This window comes from Semicossyphus pulcher, unplaced genomic scaffold (assembly GCF_022749685.1).
Source record: "Semicossyphus pulcher isolate SPU_LCO1_2020_fin unplaced genomic scaffold, fSemPul1.0.p SCAF_20, whole genome shotgun sequence".
NCBI classification, from domain to species: domain Eukaryota; kingdom Metazoa; phylum Chordata; class Actinopteri; order Labriformes; family Labridae; genus Semicossyphus; species Semicossyphus pulcher.
Genome location: NW_027211694.1, coordinates 7,932,349 through 7,946,328, shown reverse-complemented (window position 1 = coordinate 7,946,328; position 13,980 = coordinate 7,932,349). Strand labels below are relative to the sequence as shown.

Sequence of the window (13,980 nt, the reverse complement as noted above, 5' to 3'; positions counted from 1 at the left end):
AAAGGAGAGGAAAGTTCCGAGATGGGAAAACTAACAATCCCTGCTGTTCCCGCATGGCTGCTCCCTCTGACAAGCTCTGTGTACGTGTGTGTGTGTGTTCTGTTTTGTGCAGGGTAATGGTCCATCGTTTAGGTTGTATACTTAATGGGCCATCCTCTGCAATATCAGAATCAGGATGTGTGTGTTCATGTACACATTTGTACCTGTGTTTAATTGCAAGTACACACAGCGGTCTGTTGTCCGAAGTAGCAACAGTAACTAAGGTCGGGAGGAGCTTCAGCTACAATATTCTTAGAAGCATGTTTCTCATCGTGGATAACAATGTGTTTTGGCTTCCTCATCATCACCCGAGGAGACACCAGATCGGCTAACATTTGTAAGAGGAATCTGTACTCCAGGAGCACGTAGGAGCAACAGCATGGCAGGTCGTAAACTTAAAACCGAGTCTTCAGTGTTCATTGTTTACAGGGTTTTGACTGGGAGCCCAGTAAAACCACTCATTAAAGCAGTTTTACACTTAAAGCCCAGCTCCAGTCATGTTTTAAGACATATAAAAGGCTCTGCTTGAAATATGATGTTTTTTCTGCAAACCACCTCGTAAAAATTCTCCTTATTCCTCATTAAAAAATCCTGAATCTGCATAGTCCCCGCCACTATGCAAATTTCCAACAGCCCCCTCCGTCACGAAAACAAAACACGTCTCTGCCATCGTTTAGCGGCAGCTTGTTGAAACTTACCTAGCTTGAAACGTAGTAATTAGTAGTAACATTAATGTTAGTTGTCATTAGTGATTTTGCATAGATTACGATGATGGTTACAGCTGGCTTGAGCATCACCGAAGTGGTTGCCATAGGTTACACATAATGATATGCATAGCATCACCCCGTCCATTAACGGGATTGGCTCCTTAGGTTTGTGACGTCTCAAACCTGCCAATCTGAAAACGTGTTGTTCAGCCTGTCCTTGGTACACAGCAGTTTAAAAGCAGACAGGCCCAGCCATGGAGATGACTGCTGATGTTGTCCCTGATATGTCTCGTAGCACATGAAGAACACCACATGGAGATGTTTACAAGGTTAAACACTGGATTTTTGAAATCAGTGTTTCGACAATGTTCTTTAGCTTCAGGGGCTAACTTTAGCTCCGCTTGTGTCTCTGATAACATAAGCTACTTCTGGCTAAATTATATAGTTAAAAAAACTCAACCCAGTCAGCAGGGGGCGCTCGAAATATTTTGGCTTCACTTTTAGGGGGCTGTCAAGTCATCCATCTTTTTATACAGTCTGAGGTTTCGACTGACTGGTCAGGTAAAGCTTTTTCAGGAGTAGCAGAAGTTGAAACAAAGCCATCTTTGCCACCTTTGATTTTGCGCCTTAATCATTGTCTCGCATAGTTCCACACACGGTTACTCTGAAACCTGCTTCCACAAACTAGCTGGAACAGATCTGAAGCCTCCATGCCAATCACTGTGCCTTCATCGTCTGCCAGTTCGTGTGTGAGAGCAGAGCAGGATGCTGAGGTCTCCCTCTCCCAGCCGCCCCCCACATCTGGCTCCACTGGCACTCGCCTGTCGGAGACCATGAAATCGACTTTGGCCACATCTTAATTTGCCCCACTGCCGTTATTAATTAACTTTCCTTTATTTACTGCCAATCTGAGTTTAGGCACACTGTTATAATCCAATCACGTATGAGTGTGGAAAGCATTTGGCACTCTGTAGCTCTTTTTAAAGCCCCCCTACTTTTCTCCCCTCCTCCGTACCTCAAACCTCCAGGTGCCTGAATCGGCACAATCTCCTGTTCGTCTTCTGGCCATCGGCTGTAGATTCAAATCTAAAGCTTTTCCGCTCCTCTGGCTACTTCAGCTTCCCTCCCCCTGTAGGTCAAGAAGGCGGCTGAGGTTATGTGCAAGGTTTTATCACTGATCAAAATCATGTGTCACCTGGAGGAGGCTGAAATGTACGGTACATGTAACATGTTACCCAGGAGGCAGAGTTAAGTCCCTTCAGCATCACATACTGTCAGCATGTGTAAGAGACATGTTGTATTTCCCTGTATTATAGATATCTAAGACAGTTGGAGTTGCATGGGGCTTTTGGAACATACAGTGCATATGCTGAACATGATGGTAAAATCAAACTGCTTTTTCTGCTGTCAGTCAAAGCTGGTGTTCTCTGTCATCGATAGAAGCAATAATATTTGAAATTGGCGGCACAGCTGTGGAGAAAGTTGTACAAACAGCTCGTGATTTCGCCGATTCTACATTCCTACAACACCCAGCGTGCATTGCGTCCCTCCTTCTGAAAGGAACGGCCCAGCGAGAGACGCTGGAGTGAAATACGACAATTTTCGCTTCAGGCGATGGCTCAGAGCGGTACAGGATCCGAAATATGAGAATATACCGGTGGATCGTCTAAAAAATCTTCAGGTCTGCAGTCTACATTTCAAACCTGACGATTTTGAACGAGACATGACATCGGAGGCGGGCGTCCTAGATTGAGGAAGTGTAGTTTAGTGAGCTTCCAGGCCCCATTGGAGAAGCGGATAGCGTCCTTTAGCATTAGTTCCCCAAAATAGCATATTAGGACTGAGGTTGAAAATCGGCGAACTGGCCCTTTAAGTGTTGCATTTAAAGAAATTGTACACAAACTGCATTTTTTATATTGCTGCTCTCAGTGTATTTTGACAGCAGAGCTGTGAGTTATTTAATCTTTCCTCGTATAAAGGCTTGATTTTAGATGATCCAGCAGTGCTGGGGCCTGTTTATTTATTTATTTTTCCCTTTAATTGGCCCGTGTTCTTCCACCAAGAGGCTTACGCACTAGTTTTAAAAAAAAAGTGTTACTCTCAGCAGGGAGGTAAAACCTGACCGGTCCTCACCTCTCCTCATCTCCCTCTCTATCACGTTGTTTGCCCCTCCCTCCCTTCCTCGCCTCCCTCTCTCTCTCTCTTTTTCTCCCTCAGTTTCTTTCATTTTCGCTGACGCTTCCTCAAAGCTACATTAAGTCATACCAACCCCTTGAAGAGCACATCAAAGTGTTAGGGCCTGTAAAATCATACAGGCTGAGTGCTTTGCAATATCATTACATGTTCCACCCCCCTTCACTCCCCCCCTTCTCCCCTTAAATTCTGGAGTGAAGGAATTTATACCCTCAGATAAGCTTGGGAACAGAAGCTGACTTTCATAAATACGCTTGTGATTGCGACTTATGACAACATAAACGATGGAGGGGTTATAATGGGAGCCACTGTTTGTGTTCCAAAGCATGTAATACAGATTTTTATGACTTATGATCGCTCTTATCCCACGTGTGCTGCACTTTGGCTTTACCAATTAACCTTTCATAAATCACGTCTGTCAAGAGCCAGACGGAACGCATAAACATGCAGGAGATGGACGCATAACTGTGAACATCAATGCAATTTAACATAATACACTGACTCTGTATGACCTGCGAGGTTTCAGTATTTCTGCAGCTGATGAGTTTGCATCACCACTTCCCTCCTCTTGAATGTATTTTAGCATTCATAGACCTCAAACAGCCATCTTTTAAGTGAAAATTTAACCTTCTTAGACCCACATTATGCTACGAGCTACATTATTAACTAACACAACACCTACCCTCTTCCTCCTCCTGTTGCCATTTGATGGGCTAAGATCAGAGACAAATTTTCGACTGTTTTTGGCAGCCGCTGCCAGCTCTCCATTTGCCAGATGGAGCAAACACTTTCATCGAGTACTCCTTAACCGTCCTAGCACGCTTGCGACATGGAGTTTAATCCTAACTGGCTTCCCCCCCGGCTTGCCTCTTGTTTGATGTTCAGTTTGGGGGCCGGGAAAAGGCCTCATTGAAGTAACCTGAACGACATAATAAAACTATACCGCCTCAGCTTTGCTTCTGTCATCATAATGATGATGGGTGCGAGCCCATTTGCTTAACTTCTATAATCCAGAGATTTTATTGTGGGCGTAAAAAAAGGAATTATAAAAGGTAGGTGTATTTTTAGTAACAAAAAAAATGATTAAAATCCAGCAGGGGCTGGAGCAGAGTCATTTTTCTGTCTGCAGTTAAGCACCATTTGTTTCAAGCGTTGCTTCGGTGAGATAAGTTGAGCTTAATTGATTCGATGTAGGAAAATTAAAGTGTCACAGCAGCAGGGAGAGAACAGAAAGCAGAGAAATATTCCAGGTGGTTGGATAAAGCTAACAATAAGGAGCGTGAGGGGGGAAACAAGTGTTTTTAGAATACTAACGTTTTGTGATATAAAAATACAACAGAAACAAATTATACCCTAGTTAGAATAGCGTACGATAGATTGGTTCAGGTGTCTGTAAAAGCACTTGATACAGACATGAAGTCAAAAGGAGATCCAGTTTGACAGGAGCTTTTTAAATAGCATACACTGTAAAACAGGAGTTTAGAGGGTAGTAAATAAAATTGTGTAAATTATACTAAATCAGTAAGCAGCATTATCTCATTTTCGACAGTAACAATTGCATCCCAAAATAACAATAAAATCTACTCATATAGATAGATATTGGGTCTGTACTGTAAAGTGTGCATGCATCCACATTTGTTCTTGGCTGCAGGCCAGGGTCTGCAGGTACGAGTATCGCCAGTGTCTGTGTTAAAGGGCCAGTTCGCCGATTTTCAACCTCAGTCCTATCATGCTATAACGGGGAGCTAATGCCATTATGGTAGGAAAAAATGCAATTTGGCTTTGTGCCTCTGGAGGACGCTAGCCGCTTCTCCAATGGGCCCTAAAATCTAGGACGCCGGCCTCCGATGTCATGTCTCGTGCAAAATCGTCAGGTTTGAAATGTAGACTGCAGACCTGAAGATTTTTTTTAGACGATCCACCGGTGTATTCTCGTCGTATTTCGGATTCTGTACCGCTCTGCAGCGAAAATGTTAGTATTTCACTCCTTCCTTTCAGAGGTGGGGGCGCAATGCACTCTGGGTGTTGTAGGAATGTAGAATGGGCGAAACCACGAGCTGTTTGTACAACCTTCTCCACAGCTATGGCGCCAAGTTCAAATATTATTGCTTCTATCGATTACAGAGAACACCAGCTTTGGCTGACGGTGGCTTTTTCAAGGGGCGAACTGCTCCTTTAAGATTCCTGTTTAACATTTTGCTGTGTATTATAGAATGAATGAAAGTGTTTATATATTTATTAGTTAGATATACAAGTCTAGTCCAGTTGCTTTTTATAGTGTATAGTACATGGGACTCTACTTATTTTACAGTAAAATAAAGAACAGGGTTTAAAAACAGTAGGGTTACACTCATTAATATTTAGAAGCCGTTTCCAAACCATTAGCTCGGCGCAAGTTATGGCTCTCCACCAGGCTGGGGTCTTTGTATTATTTATGGTGGTCCGCTGAGGGCAGTGGTGATTGAAAAGGCTATCCTGCTGTTGTTGCACTTAAATAAACACACGTAGGCCCGTGAAATAATCTCCCTGCTGTTATCTTCTAAGTGATTCTCATACTTTATGGAGAGAATGCTCTTTGTAATATCTTTTATTCTCTGGGGGGCCTGAGCGCTCTCTATTTTACCCCCTTTCCCTTTTTAATTATTCACATTTAATTACTCTTAAGTGTGGGCTTTTCTCATATATGGATATCTTAACACAGGCTCGATAAGTGATTAATTCCACGTTAGGAATGGGTTTTTCCAAGTCACTGAGAAGCTTGAGGGATTGCACTCCTTAATCCTCAGTTTATTTTAAGGCTCTTTATCTGTTGCTGTATGCGTTTATCTCTCATTGTCTCATTTTTCTCCCCGCACGCATTGTCTCTTCCTCGTACCGCTTTCTCCCTCGTCTCCCTCGCTATTTTCCTTGTGTGTGTTGCACTCTCTCCGGAGGCGATGTGTAATTACTGTCAGAGGGGGACCTGCATAGATCTGTGTGACCTTGGACACTAAAAGACAGAGGCCACTCCAGGCTCAGGGGGAGGAAGCGACTCGGCGCTGTACACTGTTGTTGCTTTGCTGGAGAGTCGACATAATTAAAAACATGCTAAATATAGCCCCTGAAGTCGTTATGGATGTGCTGCTGTAATGACTGCAACCTGAGTATTGGAAACACATTTCTTTTTTTTTAATCAAAGACATAAAGTACAGGAGTATTCGTCTTACTGAGAAGCCATAAGCTGTGCCCCAATTCTGTAGTACTGACTAAGTTATGACGGTTTGAAACAGAGCTGGAGAGATGAATATGCGGGGAGATAATTAACAAATAATTGCAGTGCTGAAATGCCAAAGATATGTTTGAGACCATTAAGCAACAAAAACTGAACAAATGAGCCAGGAGATATCATGAAGAGAAGTTTTCAACTGCAAAATTAACCCTCAGTTGTGTGCTGTTAATGCAAGTCATAAATATAAGAAGCCTGGCATCACCAGACCAATTCTCCAATGGGAATAAGAATGGTACTCTCACTTTAAATTTCTTTTTTTATTTTTAAGGTTTCTTTTTGGCTGTTGCCTTTATTTAATAGGACAGCTGAAGATGTGGGTAGGAGAGAGTGGGGGTTGAAATTAGAGATAGACCGATATGTTTTTTTCAGGGCCGATACCGATACCGATTATTAGTAGTCAAGGAGGCCGATAACCGGATTTTGGATATTCATTTGCAGTAAAAGTGAAAATATTGGCGTAAAAATTTTGAATAATACAAACTCCAACACTTAACTTTGTTTAAATGCCTTTAAGCATATGTTTATTAAACAAACAAACAAAAAGCGCAGGGAGTTCCCAGGGTCAGCTGCATCTCTTATAAAGTTAACTGAAAATTTAAATAAATAAATAACTTCCTTTTATTAAGTAAATAAAACAAAGTTAAATAAAATTTGCAAAGAAATGAACTTTTTCTCCTCTCCGCCGTGTGTGTGAGCACTCTGCACTCTTATCGGCCGTCGGATAAAAAAATTTTTAAAATTTTTTTAAAAATGGCTGATGCCGATATGCGCCAAAATGCCGAATATCGGTGCTGATAATCGGCCCGGCCGATAATCGGTCGATCCCTAGTTGAAATGCACCAAATGATTGACAGTCCAACCTGCGATCAGTGCATCGAGGACTGTAGCCTCTGTACATGGGACGCCTGCTCTACCAACTGTGCTAAACCAGCGCACCTTAATGTTTATTTCTAAGGGGCATTATCAAAGGGCGCACCAGAATGCTTCCGGACGCAGCTAAATAGACCTGCAACCCAAAGTCTGACATAGTGAAAGGGTGCTACGCTAGGTAGCTAGTACCATCATCGTTCTGGCTTCTAGTTCACCGTAATACAGACATTTATTAAGATATAATTGAGTAGCCAACACTCACCATTTGTAACAATCAGCTTTATGCAATGTCTTTTTTTTTTTTTTTTTTGATTTTTGCCTTTATTAGATTGGACAGCTGATAGACAGGAAATGTGGGGAGTCAAGAGAGTCAAGTTTATTTATAGAGCACATTTAAAAACAACTCATGTTGACCAAAGTGCGGTACAACAAGAGGATCCAAATAGACAATATAATAAAAATACTAAAATAAATAAAATAGAAGAATAAAACAATTAATAGCAGTGATTAAAAACGAAAAAACAAAATAAATATAAAATGGGTCTTTAACTGGGACATTTCGAGTGACTGGGCAGTTTTATGTGGATAGGAAGGCTATTCCATAGCTTAGGAGCAGCCACTGCAAAGGCAGTCTTGATCTTGGGACTTCAAGGAGCGAGTGGTTGACTGGTGCTCTAACTGGTATGTAGTAATGCAGGAGATCGACAAGATAAGAAGTGGCACGGGGGACGCACCGGCAGACCGGGGAGTCGAACCTGCGATCAGTGCGACGAGGACTGTTGCCACTGAACATTGGGCGTCGGTTCTACCAACCGGGCTAAGCGCCCCAAGCTTTAGGCAAGATTGACTCTAGAGCGGAATCAGACTCTCACATAAGTGGCGGCCATCTTGGTTTTCTGTGAAATTCTTCAATTTCAAATAGTATTACACCCGCTCCATCCTAAATAAGTGGCTGTGATTGGCCCGACTTAAATCAGGTTTGGTAGAAATTGGTCTGAACTGTCGGTTGCCCGGACGAATCTGCCAGAGTCATTACATGAGCTCCCAAATCCTTTGCTTCCCGGGCTGATTAATATTAAGAGTGGCCAAAAAATGTAGAACTGTTTTAACCGTGTTGTGTGTTGTTACTGGATAAGTGAATTGTTCAAATGCAGAGGGTTAAAAACATACTAGACTCTGGAAACAGAAGTAGAATAAAGCTTGCGAAAAACACTGGGCAGTTTTTGATTGATTGATGCCCATTAACGTCCATTACACACTGTTCTGCCTTGCATAATTTCCTAATGTAGATGCATCTAATTAGTTTATGCTATGGGACACTGTGTGCTTTCAGGATGTAGTTTGGAATTGTAAAACAGCTGCCACCTTGACGCTACCACCGTCAGGCCTTGTCCATATCCCCAGCATGTTTCCATTTATGTAACTTTATTTATTTCACCTTTTACATAGACGTCTGATTCCTTTGAAAGAGTTAGTTCCACCACTCAGACATGTTGGATCCAGCCTGCATGGGCTGTCCTGGCCTCCAGTCTGCATCACTGGGCAGCAGTCCTACAGGGGTTTCTTTGCCTAGCTAGAAAGCCTCCTCCTGATTTGGACCTCACTCAGCTGTCCCCTCCGTCGGACCTGATTTCTAGGCCCAATCCCGACCAACTAACACACAAAATCTGCCCGCCCCAAGCCTCAGCTGCAGCGCGGTTGGCGGTACATCCTGTCTGGTGGTTGTTACCTGGCACCCATGCAGCCTCATAATGAGAGGAGTCGTTCCCCCCAACCAGGTGCCACTCCGTCCACATTATTCACACTTCTACCTTTTACACACAGCAGCTGTTCATCACCTAATGATGCTGGACCCGGCCAGTGATGGAGCAAGGCAGGCAGGGAGCTGCTCTCCCTCTGGCTACACTTCAAACCAGGCTTTGGAATTGAATTCTATTACTTTGAAATGTTATGTTTCAATCTTGCTTTATTTACTTGTTGGTGTCCTCTTGAATGTGTACCATCCACCATATTGTCGTCTTCAGCCATTATGGCCTCCACACAGTATCCCAGCATCTGTAGCTTTCTTTTCTATTCAAGCAGAAGCAACTCGCCCTATTTAAAGTGCTGATCTCAATAAGAAGACATGAGAATTACTGTAGCATTTAATATTGATCAGGGTGACTAGCCTGCTAATTGGATGTCATGTTAAGGCAGCCAGTTGATAGTAACTTTCACAATGGAGCTTAATATAAAAACATGGTAATGGTGCCTGCTCTGTTCAGTTGATAACCTTTTTTTTTTCATATTAGATGACACATCTTTCCGTGACACTGTGGGCATTGAGCCAAAGTCAGTCAAGGGTTGAGATAATTAACTCCCACGCCAGTGCTTTATGAAACGACTTTTTTTTTAAATTCCAAAAGCAGTGATCATAGTAATTTTTTGCTAATCATGTCACTTCTTTGTTGAACAGTCTATTTAAAACAATGAAGTAAAGGAACAAATTGTGAAATGAATAAATTAACTGGGATTTTAAGGAAAAGACAAAAGAAGTGAAACAAAAGAGCTTAATGTGACAATTGTGTTAACGATTACGTCGGATAGTCTAATGACCCCATAAAATCAGAGAATGGATGTAATTGCTTTCCTGTTCTGTCAATGTGGATGTAATCAACTGCAACGCCATATCAATTTTATATTATTCAACACTTTAAAAGCTAAAAAAGAAAAGAATTTAAAGAGGGGGTATTATGCTGTTTCTCATTTTAAGACATGTTACAATGTTAGATGTCCAGACTAAACATGGGTGAAGTTTCAAATCTGTAGGTAAAAGTATGTTGGAGTAATCCCCAGGCTTCTCAGACCGTTTTTTTCTACACGCCTCAGAAGACGTTTCTTAAAGGGACAGACTGACTGAGTCGTTTTAGGCAGATGCTGTTTGAGGGCCTGTGCAGAGCACCAGTGTGAAAAATTGATGAGTTTTTTTTAGCTGTAAATTATGCTAAGCTACTCCACAGGTATCACAGAGTGAAAATATGCAGCTTGAAATTAGCATAATACCCCCCTTTAATTATTTAACTTTGCCCATCCTTATTCAGTTAAAGTGTGCACAAGGCCGTGTTGGGGTGACGTAAACAAACTTACAGAGCAGGTGAAGGAAAGTTACAGTAGCTGCACCAGCCGACACCCCTTTTACTTTTTACCTTCCCAGCTCCCCGCTACCGCAGCAGATGCAATATTTAGAGGTCAGACCCCTCCCAATGATCTCCCCCCTCCATAGGCATTCATTATTAAATCAGATACGCACCTTTAGCTTCTAAAAGGTCAGCTCACCTGTCGGTTTCAGGCGGGGTGCTTTTGATTTTCGGCCCTAAAATATGCGCCTCGGTCCGCGTTCTTCACCATCCCAGCGAGCATGATTTGCACTAATGTCAACTTGTGGGTCTATTACCTATAGCTGGATGGCTGAATGACACTTTTCGCAGCGGTGAGCCACTTACGGGTCCAAATGGGGTTCTCTTCAGAATTCGCCCGGCTCGGCCCCCGCTTGCGTTTTCCCCTAATGTTGCGTAGGGCCATCTTATGAAAATATCTGGAGTCCTTACAATCAAAGCAGGACATTAGCTGGAGTCAATGAGGCTCGACAGGTGGCGGAAAGAGGAGCAGGAGAGAAGGATGCAGGAAGAGAGCCACAGATGCTGTCTCTGTTTAGATTTTTTCTGTGATGGCTTTTCCAATTACAGAAACAGTAATTTGCTGCAAAAGGCTCCAGACTGCCGGGAAGGGGAGAATGGAACAGGGTAATTTGCTGGTGGAAGTGGGGAGGGGGTATCGCATGAGATATAATCCATATCACTCTCCAGTGGGAGTGGAGCAGCATTAGTCAAGCAAAGGGGATCATTTGTTTTTTATAGTGGCCTCCCTCAGCGCTGGGCAGATGCTGACACCACTTTAAACATCACTCAGGAGCACGAGTAAATAGCCCTTCTCTTGTCTTAGCTCCCTGATTGTCACACTGCGTCTTCAGAAAGTGTACAAATATCCCCGGGTGAGTGCCGCTTCTTTGTTGACCAACCGCGGGGGGGCATGCGGCTCAGAACAGCTGTGTGTGTGTTTGCCCGCACGCACACATTCACGCCCTCCCTAGCCGGTACGTACTGTACCCAGCTTGTGTGATGTTGTTTGTCATTGCGGACTTTTTTTTCCCCTTTGAAGTGCTGCTTGCATGTCCTGAAACGCAGCCATTCCTCTACCCTAGAGGATAAAGCCCCTGTCCACACCTCATACATATTTAACACTGAGAACAAACAGGTGAGCGGCAGCACAAAGCTCTGCTCAGATGGTAGATGATGCACCATCCATGTCTCTCACACTGTCTTTGACCAGGCAGGCTCTGCAGTATTTCTTCAACTTGCCTCACTCCTCTAGATGTTGCCTTCCCCTTCTCCGTCCTAAATTAAAGTGGATTACAGCCAGGTTTATGTTTCCGGATCTCTTGTTTCCCCGGCAGGTGTCCTTTTCAGAGATGCGCTCCACTTTGACTCTTAATTCCTTCATTCTTACAAGCCAGGAAATTAGCACGCTTTCATAAGCAGCGTTTGCTCTCTTGGCCTCGGCCTCTGTCATTTTGTGATTATTTACCCTTCTGTGGTTTAATGGCTTTCGTAAACAGCTTAATAGAATTCAGCACGGCCTTGGGATGCGTAGCAAAAGGGCACATGATTCACTGTTTTCATTGGCTTTTTGTTCCCCCCCTCTTGTCTCTGCTCACACACCGTGTTCCACAATATAATCAAACACAATCATAACCAACCTGTAAAGCTGTTGTCAGTCTCTCTCTCTCCCATCGTTGCTCTCTCTCCTTCTCCATTCTTCCCTTGTTTTTAAGCCTAAGCGCTCCCCCACTCTGCACTGGGCATTCAGAATGTAATTATATATGATTTACAAACAGCTGCAGCCATAATGGTGTATAAACAAATTACAGAACGAGGGAGGAAAAAAAACAACAGTGGAATAAAGAGATGAAGACAAGAGAAATTGGCCAGCATCAGACACAGTCAGTGGTTTGGCTGTTTTTTGGATCATCGCTTTGGCTCTCCCTTCAACACAAAATGAGCACTCACGCTCGACATGGTTTAGCCCTTCTGCACGCAGATATTTCGTTGTCTTTATGCCAGCATTAAATAGGAATTTGCCTTTGTAATGCAGAGTCTCCTGGCTGCACTTCCTTCCTAATGTTCACATTCACTCAGAATTTCACTGGGATGCTGCATAAGACTACTCAATTGACCCCAGAGGGCCTAGATTTTCTCTCTGCGCTCGCCTGCAGAATGTAAAGCTCATCCCAGTTTTCCGCCACGGTGATTGCAGTCAGAGTAATGTTTTCTTTTATAGTCGTCGTCTATGCGCTTTTCTGCGGTGATATACATATTTACCGAAATAATTGTCTGACTATGCCTCTGTTGACGAGCACTCACCTGGACATAAACCTGCACCGCTCCTGATAAATCCGTAACCCCAAATCCAGTTCACCTTTGTCCAAGAAGCCAGCGCAGCAAATTGGACCTGTAAATCCCAACAGCGGATAATGATAATGCAGGAGGCTCGCTCTGCATACTAAATCAAACGCACCTTGCAAATGCAGACAAGTACATTATAAAATACTCTGAAAGGACTAAAGCTTTATGTGTGTTGCGTTAAAAGTATCCGGTAAAAAAGGATGATTTTCAACTCCTTATATTAGTGATATTATTTTTCTTTATTAATAATCAGAAGTTGATTTGAAAATTGAAGATGGAAGACGGCACAGTAGGACATGTGCAGACATGTTTTTAAGGTGAACAGGCCTCCTGTCAGTCAGTGGATGGACATGGATTTATTGTTAAAGTGTGACTGGACTTGACTTGGAAGTAATTGGAGTGAGTCTATGGGTCACAGCAGATCATAAATCAGCTTGTTAAAATTGGTGATCCATAACATTGCACTGTCAGTGCCCTGTGACTGCCTGACCCCAAACAGAGACCCCACATGGAGTCTAGTGTGTATTTCCCAACCACCATTTTTATCAGCCTGCAGTAAGACTCGGAAAAATTTCATCAGAGACGAAACTAAATGAAACATAATGAAATAAAATCTCAATATTTGTAACACACTTCTTTTTCTGAGCCAACCACTGTACATGTAAGGGATAATGTAGAGCGAGCAGGTTGTTATCGCAGAATGGTACCCCCGGCAGGGTGCGATAACAACCTGCTCACTATAAATTATCCTGCTTATTACACAGCTGTTTACTAACAAAATCAATAGTGTAAAACATTTTTTTAATTAATTTAAAATGATTATATTTCCATTTAAAGATAATCCATTACACTCACAGTGAGAGCTACGTCCATAGCAACAGTTAACTCTGTAGCCTTCTAAGAATGAGCTAACCAAACTAATATTACTCACCTTAAAATGAGCTAAGCTAGCTGTTATTACTCACATTAAAATGAGCTAAGCTAGCTGTTATTACTCACATTAAAATGAGCTAAGCTAGCTGTTTTTACTCACATTAAAATGAGCTAAGCTAGCTTTGACCTAACCTAACTGTTTTTACTCACATTAAAATTAGCTAAGCTAGCTGTTATTACTCACATTAAGATTTGCTAAGCTAGCTGTTTTTACTCACATTAAAATGAGCTAAGCTAGCTGTTTTTACTCACATTAAAATGAGCTAAGCTAGCTGTCTTTACTCAAAATAAATGGAAACATTTCCACTGACGGTGAAGTAAGACACGGTGAACTGGACGGCAGGAATCAGCACATAATCGAGGTTTTCTGTCTCATCACTGTTACTATCTGTCTGTTGACGTTTTCTTTTCCATTCACCGTCTTTAAACACCGCTGTATTCTGTGTTCTGTTTAATGTTTACTTCATGT

At 42.6% G+C, this 13,980-nt stretch overlaps 1 protein-coding gene across 1 annotated transcript in view; it reads left to right on the top strand.

Moving 5' to 3' along the window:
* snd1 (staphylococcal nuclease and tudor domain containing 1) overlaps positions 1-13,980 on the top strand; it is a 209,714-nt gene that overhangs the window by 159,878 nt on the left and 35,856 nt on the right. The gene's annotated exons all lie outside the window — the stretch shown is intronic.